Here is a 21617-nt window from a genome sequence, read left to right on the forward strand (position 1 = left end):
GATCTATTGAAAACTATATGATTCAAATAGTGGAGTAACTAAAGCTCAAAAATTGGCAATATTAGGGAACCCGGCCGAACAGCTTAGATTTTGATGATCTTTTTTTTTCAAACGTCGGTAATTAAAAATACTTTAAAGTCTACAGATTAAAAATTGCCGGTGTTGCCGTTTTGATTTTTTAAATTTAATTGAAGATTTTTGTGAACAAAAACAAATTTTTTTCAAAAATTTTTCTTAAATTTCATATTTTAATTGATGCCAAAAGATTGTCTAGGAAATTCAAGGAAAAAAAATATATGGGAGTGAGGGACAATCTTCCATAGTTCAAGCGATAGATGCAATTTTTATATTAATTGACTTCAAACAAAAAAAAAAAAATATTTGAACACAACCGCAACACCTACAATATTCAAATTTACATTTTTTAAAAGCTAGAAGCTTTGTCATATATGTAAAATTAAAATTAAGTTAATTGAATGAACGGCTTTTGAAAGAATGGTAATTGAACTCAGATTTTTGAAAAAAAAAAAATTATTGAAAATATTTTAACATGTCGTTTTTTAAACTTTTTCGTTATATAAAATGCATTTATTTTCAAATTTTTTTTGGCCACATTTATTATAATTTCAAATTATAAAAGGAAATGTCAATATGTATTACGGTTTATGAAAAAAAAATAAAAAGTATTTCATTTTCGAAGAACTTTTTTTAATAAAATGTAACTTATTTTTTTTTTAAAGACATCTAAACATAAAATTATTTTTTATTCATTTAATAACCCTTACTGTTGAAAGTTAAATAGCAAAAATTTAAAGTTTCTATTTACCACAGTCTTTGAGAAAATTAATTATTTCAATGCAAAAATTCAGTTTTAATAAAAAAAAAACCATTGAAATTGAAGTAATTTTTCATTTTTTTTTTCAAAAGTGTGATATATTTTACCTTTTTTGCTTCGGAATTCAACTGATAATATTTATGGCCAAAATTTTTTTTTAAATAAATTCATATTTTATTAGAAAAAGTTTGGAAAAAAGACATTTTAAATTTTTCTAATAACATTTTTTTTTTTAAATTCTGAGTTTGAGGACCATTTTTTCAAAAAGTCTTGATTAAATTTAGTGGATTTAAATTTAAGAGATAAGAATGAGCTTCTGGCTTTTTAAAAATGTATTTTAAAATATTGTAGGTGTTGCCGTTGTTTTCAAAATATTTTTTTTGTGTTTGAGGTCAGAATGTTAGAAAATTGCATTTATCGCTTAAACGATGGAAGATTGTCCCTTACTGCCTTTTATATATTTTCCTTAAATTACCTAGAGAATCTTTTGCTATCATTTGTTTTATGAAATTTAAGCAAAAAAAAAGGTTTTGTTAAAAAAAAATTAATTTGAATTTTAAAAAACAATACGGCAACACCGGCAATTTTTAATCTATAGACTTTAAAGTATTTTTAATTACATACCTTTGAAAAAAAAAAAAATCGTCAAAATCAGAGCTGTTCGGCCGGGTTCCCTAATAATTTGCTTTAGTTACTCTACTATTATAGTAGTTAGAATTTTGTCACACAAAAAAAGCTTAAAAAGCTGCTATTTCTCTCAGTGTAAAATAAATGCAGAGCCCATCTGAAGACAACTATCCACTTTCATCGAATTTATGATTGCTTTCATTTTTACAAGAAGAATGCACAAAACATCACAACTATACCAGCTCCCAATATCCATGCAAATTCAAAAACATTGTTCAAAAGCTATATAATCGTATCTCATATCATCGAGGAATGGAGACTACGACAAGCTCAAAGATGGTTGTATCGTTTATCGATATTTCTTTATATTTTCTGAAATATTTAATGAGTTTTTTTTTCCTTCTTCTCAAAAGTTTCGTTTTATATGCGTTCCAGAGACGCTTTGTACGGCTTTATCTTCAAAGCCACCTTGAATAAATATGGTTGAAAGAAAGCAAAAGGGTTTCATTTTTTTTTCCATAATAAATTATTATAAAAATATTTTTGTTGCTTGGTTGTTGTTTTTATTTATTTCTTTTTTTTTTTTTTTCTTTTGAGACTCTTAAATGATTTATAACCACTTCGATTCTATTGAAGCAAGTTGATTTAATACTCTGGAGTTTTTGTTTATCTTTTCAGAAAGAAAATTCAACCAGAAAAATGAGATGAGAGAAAGAGAGAGAGAGAGAGAGAGAGAGGGAAATATGTCTTCTCATGGATGAAGGTAAAATTTGTGAAAGATTAATGATTTATTATTATTGGTCCTGTTGGAAAAAGCAATGAATGAGGATTTGCATTTTAAATCAATTTGTATAATAGACTTTAAGGTCAATTTAATGGAAGAGATGTAAATAATTCATTGTTGTGGAAAAACAGGCTAAATAGGGATTATAATTGAAAACAAAACAGATTACCTAATATGTTTTTATTTGTTGAACTTGCCATACACGATTAGGTAATATAGAACAAGTTGAGGAATCGTAAACAAAATTGAACTAGAGTTATGAATAGCATTTCCAGTTAGGGAATACCTATGCAAGAAAAGGTGGTCTTGTCGGCGATTAAAGTCGGCGCCCCAAGTCTCAATTCTGTAAATAAATTCATTCTCTTAATCCGGAGGTTTCATTCAAAGCTTAAATATATCCAGCGTCGATGACAAAGCGCAACGTCAAAAATCATATTTTCTCCATATTGAACAATAATTATCCTTTTTCAGCAAAAAACACACAAAAAATCCAAAACAAAAAAAAAAACATTTATTGTAATTGTGTTGGTGCGATTGTTTGTGTATAAATTCATTAAACTATCCCTAGAGGACAGCAGAGCTCCAATAAAATTCACATCAAAATCTCATTAGTTCAGAGTATAGTGACGATGACGACTGGAAAACAGTGAAACGGCATCAGGCTTTTTTGCTTGTCCCCGACCTACTTGCTTCTGCGACATAATCCTGCCACAATATGCCACATATGTATGTAATTCCATTTGTGTTGTTTCAGAATTAAAAAAAAAACACAGAAAAAAAAACGCGTACACAATCATTTATCCTTAATTCAATATTTTGTTTTATTGTGTTTGTTGAATTTCATGGCATCAATCCGATTTGCAATTAAACTGAGGGCCGGATAAACATTTTAATTTACCAATTAACATCGCCAGTATATGTACCTATATAGCATATTCAAATTTGAAGGAAAGCCGGAAAAATAATAATAAACAAAAAATAAAACCATTTCCATCTGGGACTGGGTTATTGGAGTAGAGTTGGGGCGATATGTATGTCGAAAGAAGATTTCACTTATCGATTTTAATTAAAATAAAAGACTTTTTGGGCAGCTTCCCAGTCAGTATGCTGAACAGGCCGAGAGTTTTGCTTGTGGTGTGGAAAAATATATACATGATTACTGGTCGAAAATAAATCTCTATCAACGTGGAAAAAATGAAAAAAAAACTGTGAATTATGGTTAAATTTTCCAATTTTAAGGACAGCTTTTATTCTATTCATAAAAAAAATTTTTTAATTCATTATGTTCCATCATAACTTCTTAACAACTTATCGTAGTTCGACAAATGAGATATCGTTAGAAGCGTCTTAATTGTCCGCTGGTTATAGGTTATGTGAAGTCTTATTAATTTGTATATAGCGCCCTCTACAGGCAAAATCGTTTTTTTTAAGAATTTAAGTTTTTGAACTAACCTATTTTGTTATGCTGAAAAAGTCTTTATCAATCTAGAATTTCTTATGTCAAAGTTTATTACAAAATTACTGCTAAGCAAGTTCGTATTTATTTGTTGAAATTTATGTAGACACAGGAACGATACTCAAGTTCAAATATTATAGCAAGAGATTGCAATCCCATGAAGCAATTTTTTGTTAAATAAACATTTTAGGTTCACCTTAATTTCATATTTCAACAGAAAACTAGAGATTGTATACACCTCCCGTTCATACTATATTGAGTCTTGATAGTATGAGCAGTGAGCAGTATTTAAATGTCATACTTCCAACTAAATAAAAAAAAAAAACCTCATTAATATTGATTTTTTCAACCGTTTGCCTGGCAGAGAGGGATACTAACCATTAGTTTGTGTTTTTTTTTAAAGGGCGCTCGCAATACTTGGGTTCACTCGAATTAAGGGGAGTAATATAATTGATGTTCGCTATGGTTATTATGTGACTAGAAGGTAAAAAATGGTATTTGTAAGGACGGACGCGGCCGTATACAAGAATATTAAGAGGTTATTTTAATGGACTCCAAATTACTCTCCATGTTTTATTTTTTTTTTATTATTATTATTATTATTTGAGTAAAATTACAGGTTCTATCTGATTCAGGAAATATAAAAGTGGAGTGAAATGACGGTCGTTAGTGTTAAAGCAGTTATTAAATAATTTCAACAGACGTTCATTAAGTTATCGAAAAAATATTCGAATTTATTTATACAAATACATAGGTATAAATTTTCTTTAGTTTTCAAATTAATTTTTATTTTGAAAATATTGCAAGAAAAAAATTGGGTAGAAGGGTGTATTTTTTGAAGAGGGAGTTAATTCTGTTATATTTCCAAAAAGCCAATTATTTGGTAGGAACTTAAGTATATAGACAATTTATACTTAATGGAAACGAAAAATAAACTGAGCCCTTATTTGAAAGGGTGTTTTTTTTTTGAGTGATTGAAACAAAAATACCGCTGAATAAAATTTCCGTTCAAAAACTCTACATTTTCTTTGCTCGAAAAAAAACACCCTTTTACCACAAATAGTTGTATGACCTTCATAGATATTTGATTTCTGATATTGTTACTATTACTTCTTGTCAATCAAATACCACTTTTAAAACTGATTTGTGATACTAAATACTAATATTCCATTCACCTAAAAAAAACACCCTTTCACTAAAGAATTCTTTTTATTTTTGGTTCTAATGACAAATTGAACGTTTATTTACATATATTCTACAGTTTTTACCGACTTCCAAAAATGTTTGTTACCGCATAACTTTGGACAGAGTGAATCAATTTTTATAATTCTTTTTGTATTGGAAAGCTAGTGGCTGCAATGTGGCCCCATTTTAATTTCGTTCAGTTAAAGCCATAGGAACTATTAGAAATACCATAAAATCCAGTTTAAGCCATAGGAACTATTACAAAAACCATAAACCCCGTTTTTAATCATGGAAGTTTTTGATAAAAATGATTATTACACGTTATCCACGAACAATTGGTTTTTTGGGACTGATAACAAAATTGGCTACCTCTTCCAAAAAAAAAACATCTTTTAACCCAAAATTATTTTATGAAGTCTCCTTTTTATTGATTTTCTATCCAAAATGTTACTAATTTTCATTAGTGTGGCCAATAATTTTTTTTTAATAAAAAAAAAACACCATTTTAAACATGATAATTGTCAAAGACACTTTAAATTCTTCCAATCTCAAAAGTAACGTTATTGCTGTGCTGGATATCAATAGGTTATTGCTGAATATCACTTAAAAAATAAATGTTACATTTATTTTATTCGTTATTTTTTAATTCAGTTTTTAAGGGTACTATTTATACAATTGCTTTCATCGGGCATATCGCGTATTTTCCCTATTTCACAAAAAAAAAACGCAATTTTACCAAAAATGCCTGTAAAGATTACCTACTTAAATTGGTGCTTGATCCATTAAATGATATATTTACCAATTTTCATTTCGGTACTCCATTCTTGTCATAGTTTTTTGGTACTTTTGCTAAGTTTTGAATTTCATCTATTTTTCTTATTTAAGACACCCTTTTACTCAAGATAATTGTTTAAATTCTTAATTTTTGTAACGAAAGAAACTTTTCCCCCAGGTATAAAAAAAAAAAACAAAATTAACGTCAGCTCCTATGGAACCTTTCTAACACACAATTAAACCCATAAAAAACACCGTTTGATCAAAAATATTTCTGAAGACCTTCATTCCGTATCTCATTCATTTTGTATGTTTTGCAAATGGGTTTCGGTTATTATTTCACATGTTTTAGTAAAAAAAACAAGCAACCTTGCTTTAAATCAGCTATACATTTTTCAGCTTCTTACGATGAGTAGTTTCTGAGATAAAGGACTTCAAAAATCGCGAAAACCGTAACTGACTCACTGACAGATCATCAAAATTATGGAGACCTTCCCGCTATCGTAGAAACTTGAAATTTTACATGGTGATAGTACTTGTGGTGTATACAAAGGAAAAAATCGAAAATTTGAGATTTTCAATTCAGGGGGCGTGGTAACCGCCCATTTTCGCCCAATTTTCATCAATTATTATAGAGCACTTTTGATTATCGTAGAATCTTGAAATTTGGTAGAATGGTAGAGATGGTAGTTTATACAAAGGAAAAAAATTAAAGTTTGAGAATTTCAGCCAGGTGGCGTGGCAACCGCCCATTTGCACTGAATTTTCATCAAATATAGAGATTTTCAATTCTACAGCCATACCTTGCAAAAAGTAGTGAAATCACAACAAAAACATTACTGTTAAAAAAAGAGCCAAGTTATCCTATGTTGAAATTATGCTGGCACAAAAAGTATTGAGATATAAAAGTGTACCAAGTTCTAAAGCTTGGGTTCAAATTCGTATCAATAAAATTTTGATTGTTTACTTGGCAAATTTTTGAAATAACTTTAAAAATCGGTATTTAAAACAAAAATTGTCAAGTAAGCAATCAAAATTTTATTGATACGAATTTGAACCCAAGCTTTAGAACTTGGTACACTTTTATAACTCAATACTTTTTGTGCCAGCATAATTTCAACATAGGATAACTTGGCTCTTTTTTTAACAGTAATGTTTTTGTTGTGATTAATTCTTCAAAAAACAATTTTTTTTGGTACGAGCAAACTGTCAATAATTAAAAGAAGCTAACAAATAAGAAATAAAGAATAAAAAACAGCTTTTAGCACAAGTAATATAGGGGTATATAAATTTTATTCTTTGACTTTATTTGACCCTATGGTTTGACTTAAGCTACCGTCAATTTGTGTGGTTATAAAATATTAATTAAGTTGTACCAAATTTCAGCCTTCTTTCTTATCAAATATATGATTTTTACCTTTTTTATAAGACACATGGCAGATCTCTTGCATCTTCTCTCTTATAAGGTATTTTGTCATTGCCTTTGCCATTGCCAGTCTTGTAAATACCTGGTCGAGTTTTTCTTCAATTATATTTAATTTTTATTTTTTGAGACCTGGCAAGCCTTTCTCTAAGACATTGAGTTTCTGTTAGTTAAAATTTTTCTTATCCAACACCAGAAATACCCTATAAATAAAAAAAAATAGATAAATAAATAAATTCTCGTCATCAGCTTTCCGACTAACATTAAATACCTTAATTTAAATCCTTAACGTATGTGAGGAAATTAATTAAATTATTTATAACAGTAAAGGTCACGAAGATAGAAATAAGAGAAAATAGCATTTTTTTTTGAAAATCTGCTACAAAGTTTAACATTTAATTATAGCCAGTTTCATAAATAGAAGAAACCCCAATCATCATACGCATTAAAATTAACAAATGTCCACATTCTATCATTATTCATTATATCTCGTATTCTACATATATTATGTATTCTGGTTTAAAACCAAATGCAGTATTCGAGAACTCAATTTGTGTTGAATTTCATGTCATTATGTGGATGTCAATTCAACACTCCTGAAAACCATTTCAATTTCTCAGAAATTTATTTGATGTAAATCATATGGTTGTGTTAGGCATTAATTAAATTCAGAAAATGGTTATTGATAAATTATGAGTGATGAATTCATTTTGTTGTAATTGATTTCTGAAAAAAAAAAAAAATTATGTCATTTTGGAGATGGTTTTTATCAACTCAACCATCTAAAATGGCTTTTTAGTTAAAATCTTTTAATACACGAGTATCTATGTATATATTCTCGAAATATTGCAGTGATTTTGAAGTGATATTAAGATATAACTCGACGGAAGGATGCTTTTAAATTGGGATGGATAGTAAAGTTATACATTTCTAAAGAAATATAATCAATCAATAATTTATTATTCTTGTGTATGAATTGTTGTATATGGAAATGACCAATAAGCCTTTGTTCTAGACATGTTCATTTGAGAACATCTAAACCATATTGAATTTCGATTGTCATCTATCTTGCTTCCAGAATTGATATCACAAATGATCTTAGATATCTACCAAATTTAATTTTTTAATATTTTATTATGAAATAAATTAAAGCTTTGAAATATTAGAAAGCTTAATGAAAAACCAAGGTTGACAGACTCTTTGAAAAGGTTAGTAATTTCACTAGTAAAAAGTGATTACTGCCTTTTAGAGTCCAGGATGAAGAGACCGTACAATTAACCATTATTTGGGGTTCTGCAATATTACTTCCTGCCATATCCTATTAAAGTGGTGCTAAATTTAACACAAGTAACCACGCGTCAGAGACGATACTTGTAGCAAAATGAAAATGCTTTAGTTTTTACAGTGCAATCTACATTATGTGTGAACAACACATTTTGTATCAAAGGAAATGTTTATGACAAAGAATTTTAAAAGGATCTCGATGTGGGAAAAAATATACGCGTTGCTGTCGCGACCAACGCATAAGAGTGTTGAAGTTTGTGATTTTATGCTAAAATGCACTTTTCATTATAATATTACACAAAGTAAGAGTAGGTGGTTTATACAGAAAATGCGAACATTATATTTTTGTTGGAAATTCAATTTAAAAATTTCAAAGGAAACCAGCACGACCGCGTTTGAAATAATAGGAGTGTAATAGGAGTTGACTGTAAGTTTTTTGTTGGAATTATTTACCTCATGAACACGAATACTTTTTGATTAAATTTAGTTTAGGAAATAAAGTTTTCAATTTTAAATATAGTTGTTTTTTTTATTGACCAGTAATTGGGTCTTGTAAACTTAAAAACTATTACTCTTACTCTTACTCTTACTCTTACTCTTACTCTTACTCTTACTCTTACTCTTACTCTTACTCTTACTCTTACTCTTACTCTTACTCTTACTCTTACTCTTACTCTTACTCTTACTCTTACTCTTACTCTTACTCTTACTCTTACTCTTACTCTTACTCTTACTCTTACTCTTACTCTTACTCTTACTCTTACTCTTACTCTTACTCTTACTCTTACTCTTACTCTTACTCTTACTCTTACTCTTACTCTTACTCTTACTCTTACTCTTACTCTTACTCTTACTCTTACTCTTACTCTTACTCTTACTCTTACTCTTACTCTTACTCTTACTCTTACTCTTACTCTTACTCTTACTCTTACTCTTACTCTTACTCTTACTCTTACTCTTACTCTTACTCTTACTCTTACTCTTACTCTTACTCTTACTCTTACTCTTACTCTTACTCTTACTCTTACTCTTACTCTTACTCTTACTCTTACTCTTACTCTTACTCTTACTCTTACTCTTACTCTTACTCTTACTCTTACTCTTACTCTTACTCTTACTCTTACTCTTACTCTTACTCTTACTCTTACTCTTACTCTTACTCTTACTCTTACTCTTACTCTTACTCTTACTCTTACTCTTACTCTTACTCTTACTCTTACTCTTACTCTTACTCTTACTCTTACTCTTACTCTTACTCTTACTCTTACTCTTACTCTTACTCTTACTCTTACTCTTACTCTTACTCTTACTCTTACTCTTACTCTTACTCTTACTCTTACTCTTACTCTTACTCTTACTCTTACTCTTACTCTTACTCTTACTCTTACTCTTACTCTTACTCTTACTCTTACTCTTACTCTTACTCTTACTCTTACTCTTACTCTTACTCTTACTCTTACTCTTACTCTTACTCTTACTCTTACTCTTACTCTTACTCTTACTCTTACTCTTACTCTTACTCTTACTCTTACTCTTACTCTTACTCTTACTCTTACTCTTACTCTTACTCTTACTCTTACTCTTACTCTTATTCTTATACTGATCAATTTATTTGAAACATTAAACACTATCAGTTTTTATAAAAAATCAATATTTGACTCACCAACCGGATTTTTTTTTTTTTCTTTTCCAGAAAATTGAAATGAAAAAGGCACTTGGACTATCCTTCTTCACGATGAGCAGTGTCATATAATTTGAAATCCATCCGAAACAATAAAAAAAACTTAATAAATACTTAAAGTCATAAAAGAGTGTTCTTTTTTTTTAGAAAAATAAACTAAATTCACACAACTGATTGTTTCTTTTCGGCACATATTATGCGTTCAAGACTTATGTAGACAATAATATATTATATCCTTAAATAAATAAACTATAGAAATATTCCAAAAATGAGCTAAGAAATCAATAAAAATCAACAACCAACAAAAAAAAAAACATAGAATCGAAAGTCCTTTCCAAATGAAACTTGTAATCCAACTAAAGTATTATAAACCACAAAAGACTCAAAAGACTCATTCTTCCCAAAATCATGACAAACAAAATATTTACAATCCACTTCAATCCTAGTGGCTTTCCTTTTTACTTACTTTAAATCATTTCTTATGAAGTTGTGTTCTTCTCCTTTGTCACCGTTTACTATTCTTTTTTTACTCTAAGCTTTAGTATAAGGATATTGTAATCCATATCTGCGTCATAAAGATAGAATTCTCAATGTGTATGAATGTTATAGGTACAAAGGAGATATACCAAAACTCTGACAATAAGATTTCGGCTTGTGTTTTTTGTGTCTGTTTGTCATAAAAAAGACGACGTAAACTTAACGAATATGTTCAGCTTATATATTAAACGCACAAATATGAACAATATCTTGTCGTATAGACAAAAATTTCTTGAATTTACGACCGATGCAATAAGTCAATGATTTCGAATTTTGAAATCATGCCAAAAAAAGTTTGCTACTTTTTCAATCAGGGAGAGGATGGAGTTTAGGTGTAATCTCAAAAAACTTCAAAAAATACCTTTCTTCGTAAAATTGATAGTTTTTGTGATTGTTTAAGAAAGTATTTCAACTTGTCTGGACATTCTAATGATAAAGAATTTGTTTTAGAACTTTGAAAGTCTGGAAGGGTACATTTTTGTTCAGAAGTTGTTTAAGTTTATGACGTGTGAGTTCTTAAAAAAAGCCCCCTTCGGAATACAACAAGATAAAAGCTGAAATTATCTCTATTTAGTGGATAACAAAAAAAAAGTTTATTTACAAAATAACTTTATATCAAAGAGTCAGCCAATTAATTTAGAAAATAGTAATTTTCTTTTATTTATTCAAATTCTGAATAAATTTTGTCTGTATTTTTATCAAACACTCAACGTTTTAAATACAATTGCAAATTATCAAATTAAATGCATAAGAGCTAACTGCATTGAATTTCTATAGATATTTAAAATAAATAAAACTTTGACAGTCGAGAGTATTAAATAAATATTATTTTGATACTAAATTGAAATAAATAAACAATCCTGATATTTATGTCAGTTCAATTGCAAATAAGCGCTTCATTAGGTACATCAATTTTAATAAAAGCCTTTCACTATTTTAAATTATTTGGTAAACTATTTCTAAATGCTTACATTTAATTTGACTGACAAGCTACTTTAGCGAAATTAAATTGAGTTATTTTAAATATTTTTGTTGGAACTTTAGAAACAAAATGTTGTGGAAAGGTTATCTCGAAATTCGTAATTAAATTAAAAACATTTAATAGCTAATAAAGTTAATTTAGAATTAGATGTGTTTTTTTGTTTATTATATAGATTTTGTGCAAAAAAAACGACATCGAGATAGGGTAAAAGCGGGTGAGATGGCATACCTTTTTTGTTTTTGCCATATTTTTCAAAGTAAACCACATTTCATATTTCTAACAATGCAAAAATGTTCTATATTCAATATCCAACGTATTGTTTGTTTTACAGAATTTTATATTTTAAATTTATATTTTTAAATTAATATAGAAAAAAAGTTAAAAAAAAACCATCTCCCCCTATAGGGTGGGTGAGATGGCGCATGAGTTTGTTTTAGGTTTCTATTGCCAAATTCATTGCACAAATGGTTGAACGATGTGAAGGAGCCAAGCACCAATGCATGCCGTATAATAGATTGCAACAAGTCGTCTTTTTTATAAAATTTGAACTTGGCTGAATTACTTAAAAAAAATATTTTGAGGGTGATATGGCACATGCTAATACTATACTCAATTAAAAAATTCTAGTAGGGAATGCGCCATTTCACCCGCAAAAAACTGCGCCATCTCACCTTTTTGCGCATAATTCATATTCGTAAGCACCCATAAAAAGCAGATAGAACTAGAGCTCAGATTTCACACGCAATGCATAACTTATACTCCCTTGTATGTATTGGTGTATCAAGGGCATCTAAGATCCCAACGACTCACAAAATATCGGAGCAAAAAAAAAGGGCGAAAAAAAAATTCGAAAAAAATCATCACATGATTAGCTTTGAAATTTTTTTTTATTTTTTGTATCACAGATAAAGAAACGAATACTGGCTACTTCGATTTAAAATATTTAAAGAAAGCTAAAAATATTTTTCATACATTTTTAGAGCAATAATTGTAAAAGATATTTAAAGTGCGCCATCTCCCCCGCCGCGCCATCTCACCCGCTTTTACCCTATTTGAAATCAAAGCAATTTACGTTAATATTTCGAATTATACGCAATGCACTTTTCAGATAAAAGTCTTAAATGGATCCTGATAAGATTGTTGAACAAATCTATTATATATATTAAAGTTTGGTTTTGTGTACGTTCGCTAACCGGCCACACCGGCTGACTTATTTTCTTAATTTTTTTTTTTAATCAAAGAGGCATAAGAGGAGAAGGTTTAAGGCAAAAAAAAATTCAAGATTTTATAGGGTAAATAGGAGTAACAAGACATTGAAAATAGAGGCTATTTTCTAAACGGTAAGTCGTAAAGAGTTGACTTTTTTTTTAAATGATAGACAAATTTATTCAATCGTTAAAAAAGGGATTGAAAAAATTCAAAAAAATTTCAAAACCAGGTTGTGAAGGTTTTTTTTGCAGTCATAGACCTTCGACAAAAGACTAATTACAGGTACGCAAAATTTTGCACAGAAATTTGAGTTACACCATGAGAAAGATATTTAAAAAAAAAAATTAGGGGTCTAAAACGGATTTTTTTCATAGGCCCTGTATTTTGAAATAAAATTTTTTGAAAAACAACCTAATTTTTAGATACATTTTCGAGTAGTCTTTTATTTTTTTGGAATTTTTAAAAGTCTGCAAAAAATCTCAAATATATTATAAATTATAGGAAATATAGGTTTTAATCATGCGCATGCATGTACAAAATGATTTTTGACAGAATAACGGGAAAAACAATTTTTTTTTGTCCCAAGTTTTTTGGCCGTTTTTAACAGTTTTTTATTTTTATCTTGTTTTCTTCAATAGATAAGTAAATGAAATTTATAGTGTAGATAGATAATGGGCAAGACTATATTTGTACAAGGTTTCAATTAATTTTGTAATGACAAATTTGAAATAACGGTAAAATAAAACTCTATTTTTCAACACGTTACATCTTTTGATCTGGAGCTTATAAAAATTTGATTTATCTTTATTGAGCATCCTGATAATATTACCTTTCATTTGATAACACATTTTAAGCGTGAGAAAATAAAATTACATGTTTTTTTTTGCTTTTTATATATATTAAAGTTTGGTTTTTTGTACGTTCGCTAACCGGCCACACCGGCTAACTTATTTTGCTTATTTTTTTTAAATCAAAGGGGAATAAGAGTAGAAGGTTTTAGGCTAAAAAATTAATGATTTTATAGGTTAAATAGGGGTAACACGACATTGAAAATAGAGGCTATTTTCTAAACGGTAAGTTGTAAAGAGTTGAATTTTTTTTTTGAATGATAGATTAATTTATTGTAAGGTTGAAAAAGGTATTGCAAAAATTCTAAACAAATTAAAAACTAAGTTGTGAAGGTTTTTGTGCAGTGAAAACATGTGGTAGAACTTCGACACAAGGCTTATTAAAGGTAGGGAAAATTTTTTACGTGTAACTTTAGTTACACGATTGGAAAGATACTAAGAACAAAATTAAGGCGTCTTATACGGATTTTTTTTCATAGGCCCTGGATTTTGAAATTTGAATTTTTGAAAAACAACTAATTTTAATTTTTTTAGACATTTTTGAGTAGTTTTTTATTTTTTTGTAATTTTTATAAGCCTCCAAAAAATCTCAAATATAGGCTTTAGTCATGCGCAAGCATTTACAAATTTTTAAATTTTAAAATGATTTTTGACCGAATAACGGGAAAACCATATTTTTTTGTCCCAAGTTTTTTGGCCGTTTTTAACATAGGACATATTTTTCATAGGCCATTTTTGCTAAAAGTTTAAAAGTGAATATTTTTAAACTCATTTTACGAACTTTTAAAGTTTTGATTCTTTTTTTCATTTAAAATGTTAACTAATTATAGAGTCGAAAATTAAAAACAAATACAAAAAATGGCGGAACGAAGTCCGCCGGGTCAGCTAGTATACATATAATAATGAATTTGAAAAAGTTGTCGAAAATGAATGAAGGAATGGCTTTGGATACTGGAATGATATTCTGGATAATTTGGTTTTTTTTTTTTTTTAACTGGGGTAAGTTTTCCTGGAATCCTTCGTATTTCAGTCAATGGGGAAAAATCTGAAAAAAGTTTTGATATCAGTTTGGATGCAGTATTGAAGAGGGTTAGCTATATACTGAGTATACATAAATCTCAGTTTGCGTATTGTTTGATCTTTGAACAACGCATTAATTTCAATAACTCGTGAACAACTGGTCGGACAGAAAATTTTTTAGGACTTTTTAGATTGGAGACATAATTACACGGTGTTACAAAAATGAGGTTTCAAAATATACGCAGGCGGAGACCTATCAGGTTTTGTAGAGCTAGTCGCACTGATTACGAAACGGTTTTTGAAAATCCCCTAACACCCCCAAAATCTGGAGTTACGGGCAAAAAACGGTTTTTTGGATCTTCACCCATTGAAAAAATTCTAGCTTCGACAATTTTTTACCCATTTTCGATTTGTTTACAGTTTCTGATAGAAGATAAATATACCTTTTCAACAATGTATAAAAAATGTAACTCGGTTAAACCACTTAGAATTTATAAGCTTTCAAAGTTCAAAAATTCCAGTTTTTTCGTCATTTGCCCAACTTCGGCATCAATTTAAAGTACATGTTTTCAAAACAACATGCTATTTAAAAAATATATTCTGAAACTATATCTATTTCTCAATCAATCAAGGTATTTTTTATGAAAATCACTTCAAAATTGGCTTAGAAAAAAAAATTTCCTCAAAAACTAGAAGACATAGAAACATATAGTTTTCACTGTCCTTTAAGGAATCAATTGAGGCAGTTTTCTGTGTGATTAATTTTTTTACTAAAATTCACAGTCTGGACAAAAATAGTATAAAATGAGTTTTAAAAATTTTTTTTTCACCTATTTTTAACTTTGAAATCGATTATTTCAAAAACTATTGGTTATATTATATTGATTTAAAAAGTAGAACCAAATGTACAGTTTTTCCTTTCGGAAATGGTATCATTTATTACTGTAAGTGTTGCCGTTGTTTTTTAATAATTTTTTTTTATTTTGATAATTTTTTTTTAGAAAAATGCCCCTCCCACCTAAACGGGGGAGATAGACCCCCCTCCCAAAGAAAAAAATGTTTGTATTGAGCTCCTCTATAAAAACCCGTTATCAAATCCTGGCGCCCAAGTTATCCTACTACGTGCCGAAACAACATTTTTGTTCTATACCTAAAAGTTCGAATTTCTGTATTTGGGTTGAAATCGAAAAATTTTTTTTTCTAAGCCAATTTTGAAGTGATTTTCATAAAAAATACCTTGATTGATTGAGAAATAGATATAATTTTAGAATATATTTTTTAAATAGCATGTTGTTTTGAAAACATATACTTTAAATTGATGCCGAAGTTGGGCAAATGACGAAAAAACTGGAATTTTTGAACTTTGAAAGCTTATAAATTCTAAGTGATTAAACCGAGTTACATGTTTTATACATTGTTGAAAAGGTATATTTATCTTCTATTATAAACTGTAAACAAATCGAAAATGGGTAAAAAATTGTTGAAGCTAGAATTTTTTCAATGGGTGAAGATCCAAAAAACGGTTTTTTGCCCGTAACTCCAGATTTTGGGGGTGTTAGGGGATTTTCAAATACCGTTTCGTAATCAGTGCGACTAGCTCTACAAAACCTGATAGGTCTCCGCCCGCGTATATTTTGAGTGTTACACCGTGTTATCTTTCTTTCTCTACATCATTTTCCTATAGAAGTTTTATACTTTCGGAGTTACAGTACCGCAAATAGTGCATTTTTGATATTTTAAACAACCCTTAGAGCTAAAAGGGAAATAACTGAAAATGAGATACTTTGCGGTACTTTTACTCTAAAACGTACAACTCCTAGAGAAAAATAATGTACAAGAGAAAGAAAGATAAAATTATATTTTTGCAATCAGAAAGATCTTTGCAAATTTTCTGGTCGATAAGTCGTTCTCGAGATATTTAGACTAATGTGTTTTTCAAAATGGTGGACACCCCACAAGACCAAAAAAAAAAAACGTTCACCTGTACTTCTTGCAATGGTTTTGAAATTAAAGGAATATTACTTTTTTAATAAGTTTTTTGGTGGCCAATTATTTGTAATCGAAAATATTTTTTTTCCTTCATTCAGAAGCGGATATTTTTTGGATCAAACAAGTTTTTACATATAATTTACATAAATTTGACGAAGCTAGATGTTTTTCAATGGATTAAGGTTCATATTTTGGGGGTGTTCGGGAGTTTTTAAATACCGTTTCTTAATCAGTGTGACTAGCTCTATAAAAAATGATTGGTCTTCACCCGCGTGCATTTTTCGACCTTTTTTTGTCATTACAGTGTTTTTGATACAAATTTTAAGCATTATGAAATTCTTACTTTATCATAAACAGAAGTTTTGAAATTTTGAACTTATTTCTATTCAAAAGACGATTTTTTTTTTCAATTAGCCTAGAACATAGGCTTAAGCTATTTTAAATGTGTTTTTAGAAAAAAGAAATTAAAGTTTCTGTTATTTTTGTAGAGTTCAGCTCTTCTGATCCTGGAGTTCCTGCTTGTAAGAGAAGCTAAGGGATCAGAAAAAATGCTACCAAAAGTTGAAATCCAACCCGTACTTTTAAGTTAACAGTACATTCATTATAATGAACTTTTAAAATAAATAGTCTTTTTACACATTGGCTAATATTGACATTTGACAAAGCATTGTGTGAAAAGACTCTTCAATACTGAAGAAGAGGATACAAATTTCAATGAACTGTAATCCATATTATTTGAGTACTTTTTTTTTACGTTTAACCCTAGTTTACAAATTGGGGTTCGTGCGAACCCCAACGCATGTTTAAATGGTTATAACTTTTTTCTAAATCGTTTTTTCGACTTGGGATGAAAACTCAGTGAACGAAATTCATTTTTGTTTACGTTTTTTGTCTTTTTTCCATAAAAGTGGTTTTATATAATTTTCTGGAATTTTTTTCTGAAAAAAAGTCACAAACCAAACTTGGGGTTCGTGCGAACCCCAACGCATGTTTAACTTTTTTCTAAATCGTTTTTTCGACCTGGGATGAAAACTCAGTGAACGGAATTCATTTTTGTTTACGTTTTTTGTCTTTTTTCCATAAAAGCGGTTTTATATAATTTTCTGGAATTTTTTTCTGAAAAAAAGTCACAAACCAAACTTGGGGTTCATGCGAACCCCAAGACTTTAAATGGACTATATTCAACAATTTTTATTAGGTATATTTTGGCAAAAATATACCTGTTATATATACGTGTTATCATAAAAAGACACCGCAACTGTCACCTTAATCAATAAAAGAAAGAGACAATGCATCAAATTGTTGATAATGAACAATTAGAGGTGCATAAAAGCTTTGCTGTTCGCGTGAACCCCCAAGTTTGGTTATTGCATTATTTTGCGTGCGGTAAACTAGGGTTAAAAAGATTGCCTTCCATTCCATTCCTTTCTTTATCAATTTTTAAAAACTTTTCTTACTTTTCAGCTCTCACCCTCGGATTTACTTTTGTAGAAAAACACGAAATACTTTGGCACAAAACAAATTGCAATGAGAGTGCACTACATTAATGAGACAACAAGACGCCGCGCCGCACTGCGACCGTTTCACTACCCGCCATCAGTTATAGCACCCTATACGACAACTATCATCTCCAAAGCCTTGCGGGGGTACTGCTCCTTTCAAAAACACAAAAATAGGAAACACAAAACACAATGTGTTGTGTAAAGCAAAATGCCAAAAAGTATTATCCTATGTTGAGAGATCACAAAAAAAAAACACAAAAAAACGTACTGAAAGGATTTTTGTATTGAGTTTTTGTATACACACGCCCAAGGACATAATTTATGGCACGATTCTTTGTCGTTTTTTTTGTTTTTCTTTTTTGTTTATTTGTTTAGTTTTTGGAAGGAATCACGATATTTTAGTTCATATACAGCAGAATATCAGCTACTTGTGTCTTTACAGACGTTCGCCGACTTCGTCATCGTCATTGTCTGAACTGATGATGTCTGAAATGTCCTTGTTTAAGTTTGAAATCGTCCTGCTAGTTGAGTAGGTACTTCAAATGCACTCATTTGTCAAACAGAGAGCATTTTCTTTTGCGAATGACTAAAGCAGAAAAGATAAAGGATTTGTGGTTTGTGTGTTGTCTTTTTGGTTTTTGGCTCTGTCCGGATAGTCCAATAAGATGTGATTACTCCGAGAGAACAGATGAGACTGTATATAGGATATAGATGATGGTTATTTCGGACAGAAATGATGATGGAAGAATTATTGAGTGTTCTACTTGGCAATTAGGAGTTAATTTATCAGAATGAAGGATGAAATAGGAATGCAGAAGAGTATCGTGTCTCTGTCTAGTGAGTCGTGTTATATAGTTTTGAGACTTGTAGCAAATGGGAAATGTGGTGAGTTGGTAGGTAATAAGCGTTTGTGGTTGGTGGTTGTTGAAGTTGATGCAATTGGAAATTAGTTTATTTATTTCTTAATACCGATATCATGGTAAAGTTGACTTATCATACCAACTTTTTCTTTTAAACTATACAACAGAATATAACAAACTGAAAACAAAAACCCTAAGGAACCCGTAAATCTACCTGTTGACACCAAAGAAAAAAGCATGTTCAATTTCTACTCCTTAAATAGATACATAGAGTTACAAGAAAGCACGTATACGCCCGAGTGCCCATTTCAAATTATAAAAACAAATTTTGTATTTTTTAAAGTCACATAAAATTTTAAAAAAGTAAACTGAAGTACTTAAGTAAATTAAGAGACAATTTTTCATTAGTCAGATAAACCACATTTAAGGCTCATTCCTACGAATAAAAGATTTTTATATTTAGTCTAACTGGCAATTGAAAAATCATTGCTAAAACAGAAAAAATAGTTTTTGAGTTTATGTGCTATTTTAGTTAAATTTGTAAATATGTTCGACATATGTACCATGAAATTAAATAAAAATCAACAATTTTTTTTGGGAGATTCTATGCTTTGCTTGCCAACTCGAGATAATGAGGCATGATTTCTAAAACACAATTTTTACGGCTATTAAGGGGGGAAATCGTTCTGGAAAGTGTAGTTTTTGTAGTGTTTTTTTAATTAATTTATCATCTGAAGAAACTATTTTCAATTTTAATAGTGTTATAAGAAGTCTCAAAAAATAGTTTCCAAGCCCGTGCACTTACGAAAACGCAGTACGAAAACGTGTTTTTTTGTTAGCGCCGTGCAACGTATCATTGGCCATTGCATGAATACAAAAGTTTAAAATAGTTTTAAGATTTTTTTTTACCAGAGCCTTTGGAGGTTAAAACACGACGGGCAAGATTTAATAAAAAAAAAGGAAATGGGATTTGTTACCGAAGATCTCCTTTTCATAAACCCATACTGTTGCGTACTATAATGAAGATCTCAAAATGAAATAATTCACTTTCACAAACAACTTGTTGAAATAACTTATAGTCGAGTTAAATTCCCTACTAACAATTTTGCTTCTATAATGCTTTACAGAAGCAACAATTGCACCTGTAAAGCTTTATAGAACCAAAATTGTTTTTCGGGTTAAGCATAAAATTTTTAAAATCTCGGAATCCAGGGAAAGTCACAAGGGACGGATTGGCAAAAAAATCAGCCATAACAGTTAGAAATAAAGTGAAGTATCATACGACAGCGAATTTTAATGATGCACAGTGCGGTATTTTGGTCTAAAACCTGACCAAAAATATTTGAACATTTTTTCCACATCAAATAATACCAAATGACAAAAGAGTTATTCGGAAGGAAAAATTTTCATTTTCTTGATACAATAAAAGCCACTTAAGTGCTTACCCACTTACCTGCCGATTAGCCGGGAGAAAAAAATATTAAATATCATAAAATACACGTACAATCCTGTGCTATAACTTTTCTTAAAGTTAGTAATTTATCCTTTATTTTTTTTTTGACTTAAGTTGTTTCATTAAATAGTTTTTGAGAAATTTAGTTTTAAAGATGAAATTTAGAAATAAAATGTTTTCGTTTTTTAATTATTGATTTTGTATAAATTTTGCAATATTATGGACATATGTATTTATACCATTATTTAATGATCTGGTAATTTTTAGTCAAATACTTAAGACTTCATTCTAATAAATATTAAAGTTCTTAAGAATAAAAAAAAAAAAAAACTGAAACATAATTTTTTCCCGGGAAACACGGTTTTTTTTATTTGCATTAAAATTTGTTTTATATCTCAAAAAAAAAATGTGTTCAAATTGTAGGTCTATTGGAACCAAATTGACCAAGTTATGAGTATTTTAATATTTCGCTTACGAACGTTTTAGTCGGAGTTCGAAACTTTAAATCGTTCTCCCCACAACTAATGTTTTCAAAGCCGGTTCACCTTATCACTTCAAAGCTACTGCACCGATTCTTTTGAAATTTGGAATACTATTTCTTTCCATGTTTTTAAAGGTATCCGTGGAGAAATTTTCTCAAAAACATAATATTTATAAAAATCTATAAGTATTCTGAGGGAAAAAACATCTTTAAATTAAAATTTAAACAACGTAAGAAATGTTTCTTGTTTTTAACGGACATCAGCTTTTGTTGCATTTTATCACCCTTATTTCCAACAGTGAGATAGCACGTTGGTAAAGCATTCGCCAAGAGATCCAAGAGTTGTAGGTTCGATCCCCAGCGGCTGCCAATGTTTTCTATTTTTTTTTTTAATAAATTGATGCTTTTTTTCAAAGTTGAAACAACTTTGATTTAAAGATCTTTTATAACGACAAACCACTTTAAACTAACGATGTTCTACTTTGATTTAAAAATTTTTGTCTTCAACGCAAAATCATTCAGAAAAATAGTTCAATCAAAGTGGTTTTCGTTGATTTTAAGTTGTTTTTTTCCCTCAGTGTAAGGGTCGGTATTAATAATTTTTTTTTTCAAGGGGTTTTTATTTTCGGGGTTGCAAACTTGGCCAAACTCTTGAAATGCAAGATTGTTCTACATATCCATCAGTTC

Source organism: Episyrphus balteatus, chromosome 2 (genome assembly GCF_945859705.1).
Source record: "Episyrphus balteatus chromosome 2, idEpiBalt1.1, whole genome shotgun sequence".
Taxonomy (NCBI): domain Eukaryota; kingdom Metazoa; phylum Arthropoda; class Insecta; order Diptera; family Syrphidae; genus Episyrphus; species Episyrphus balteatus.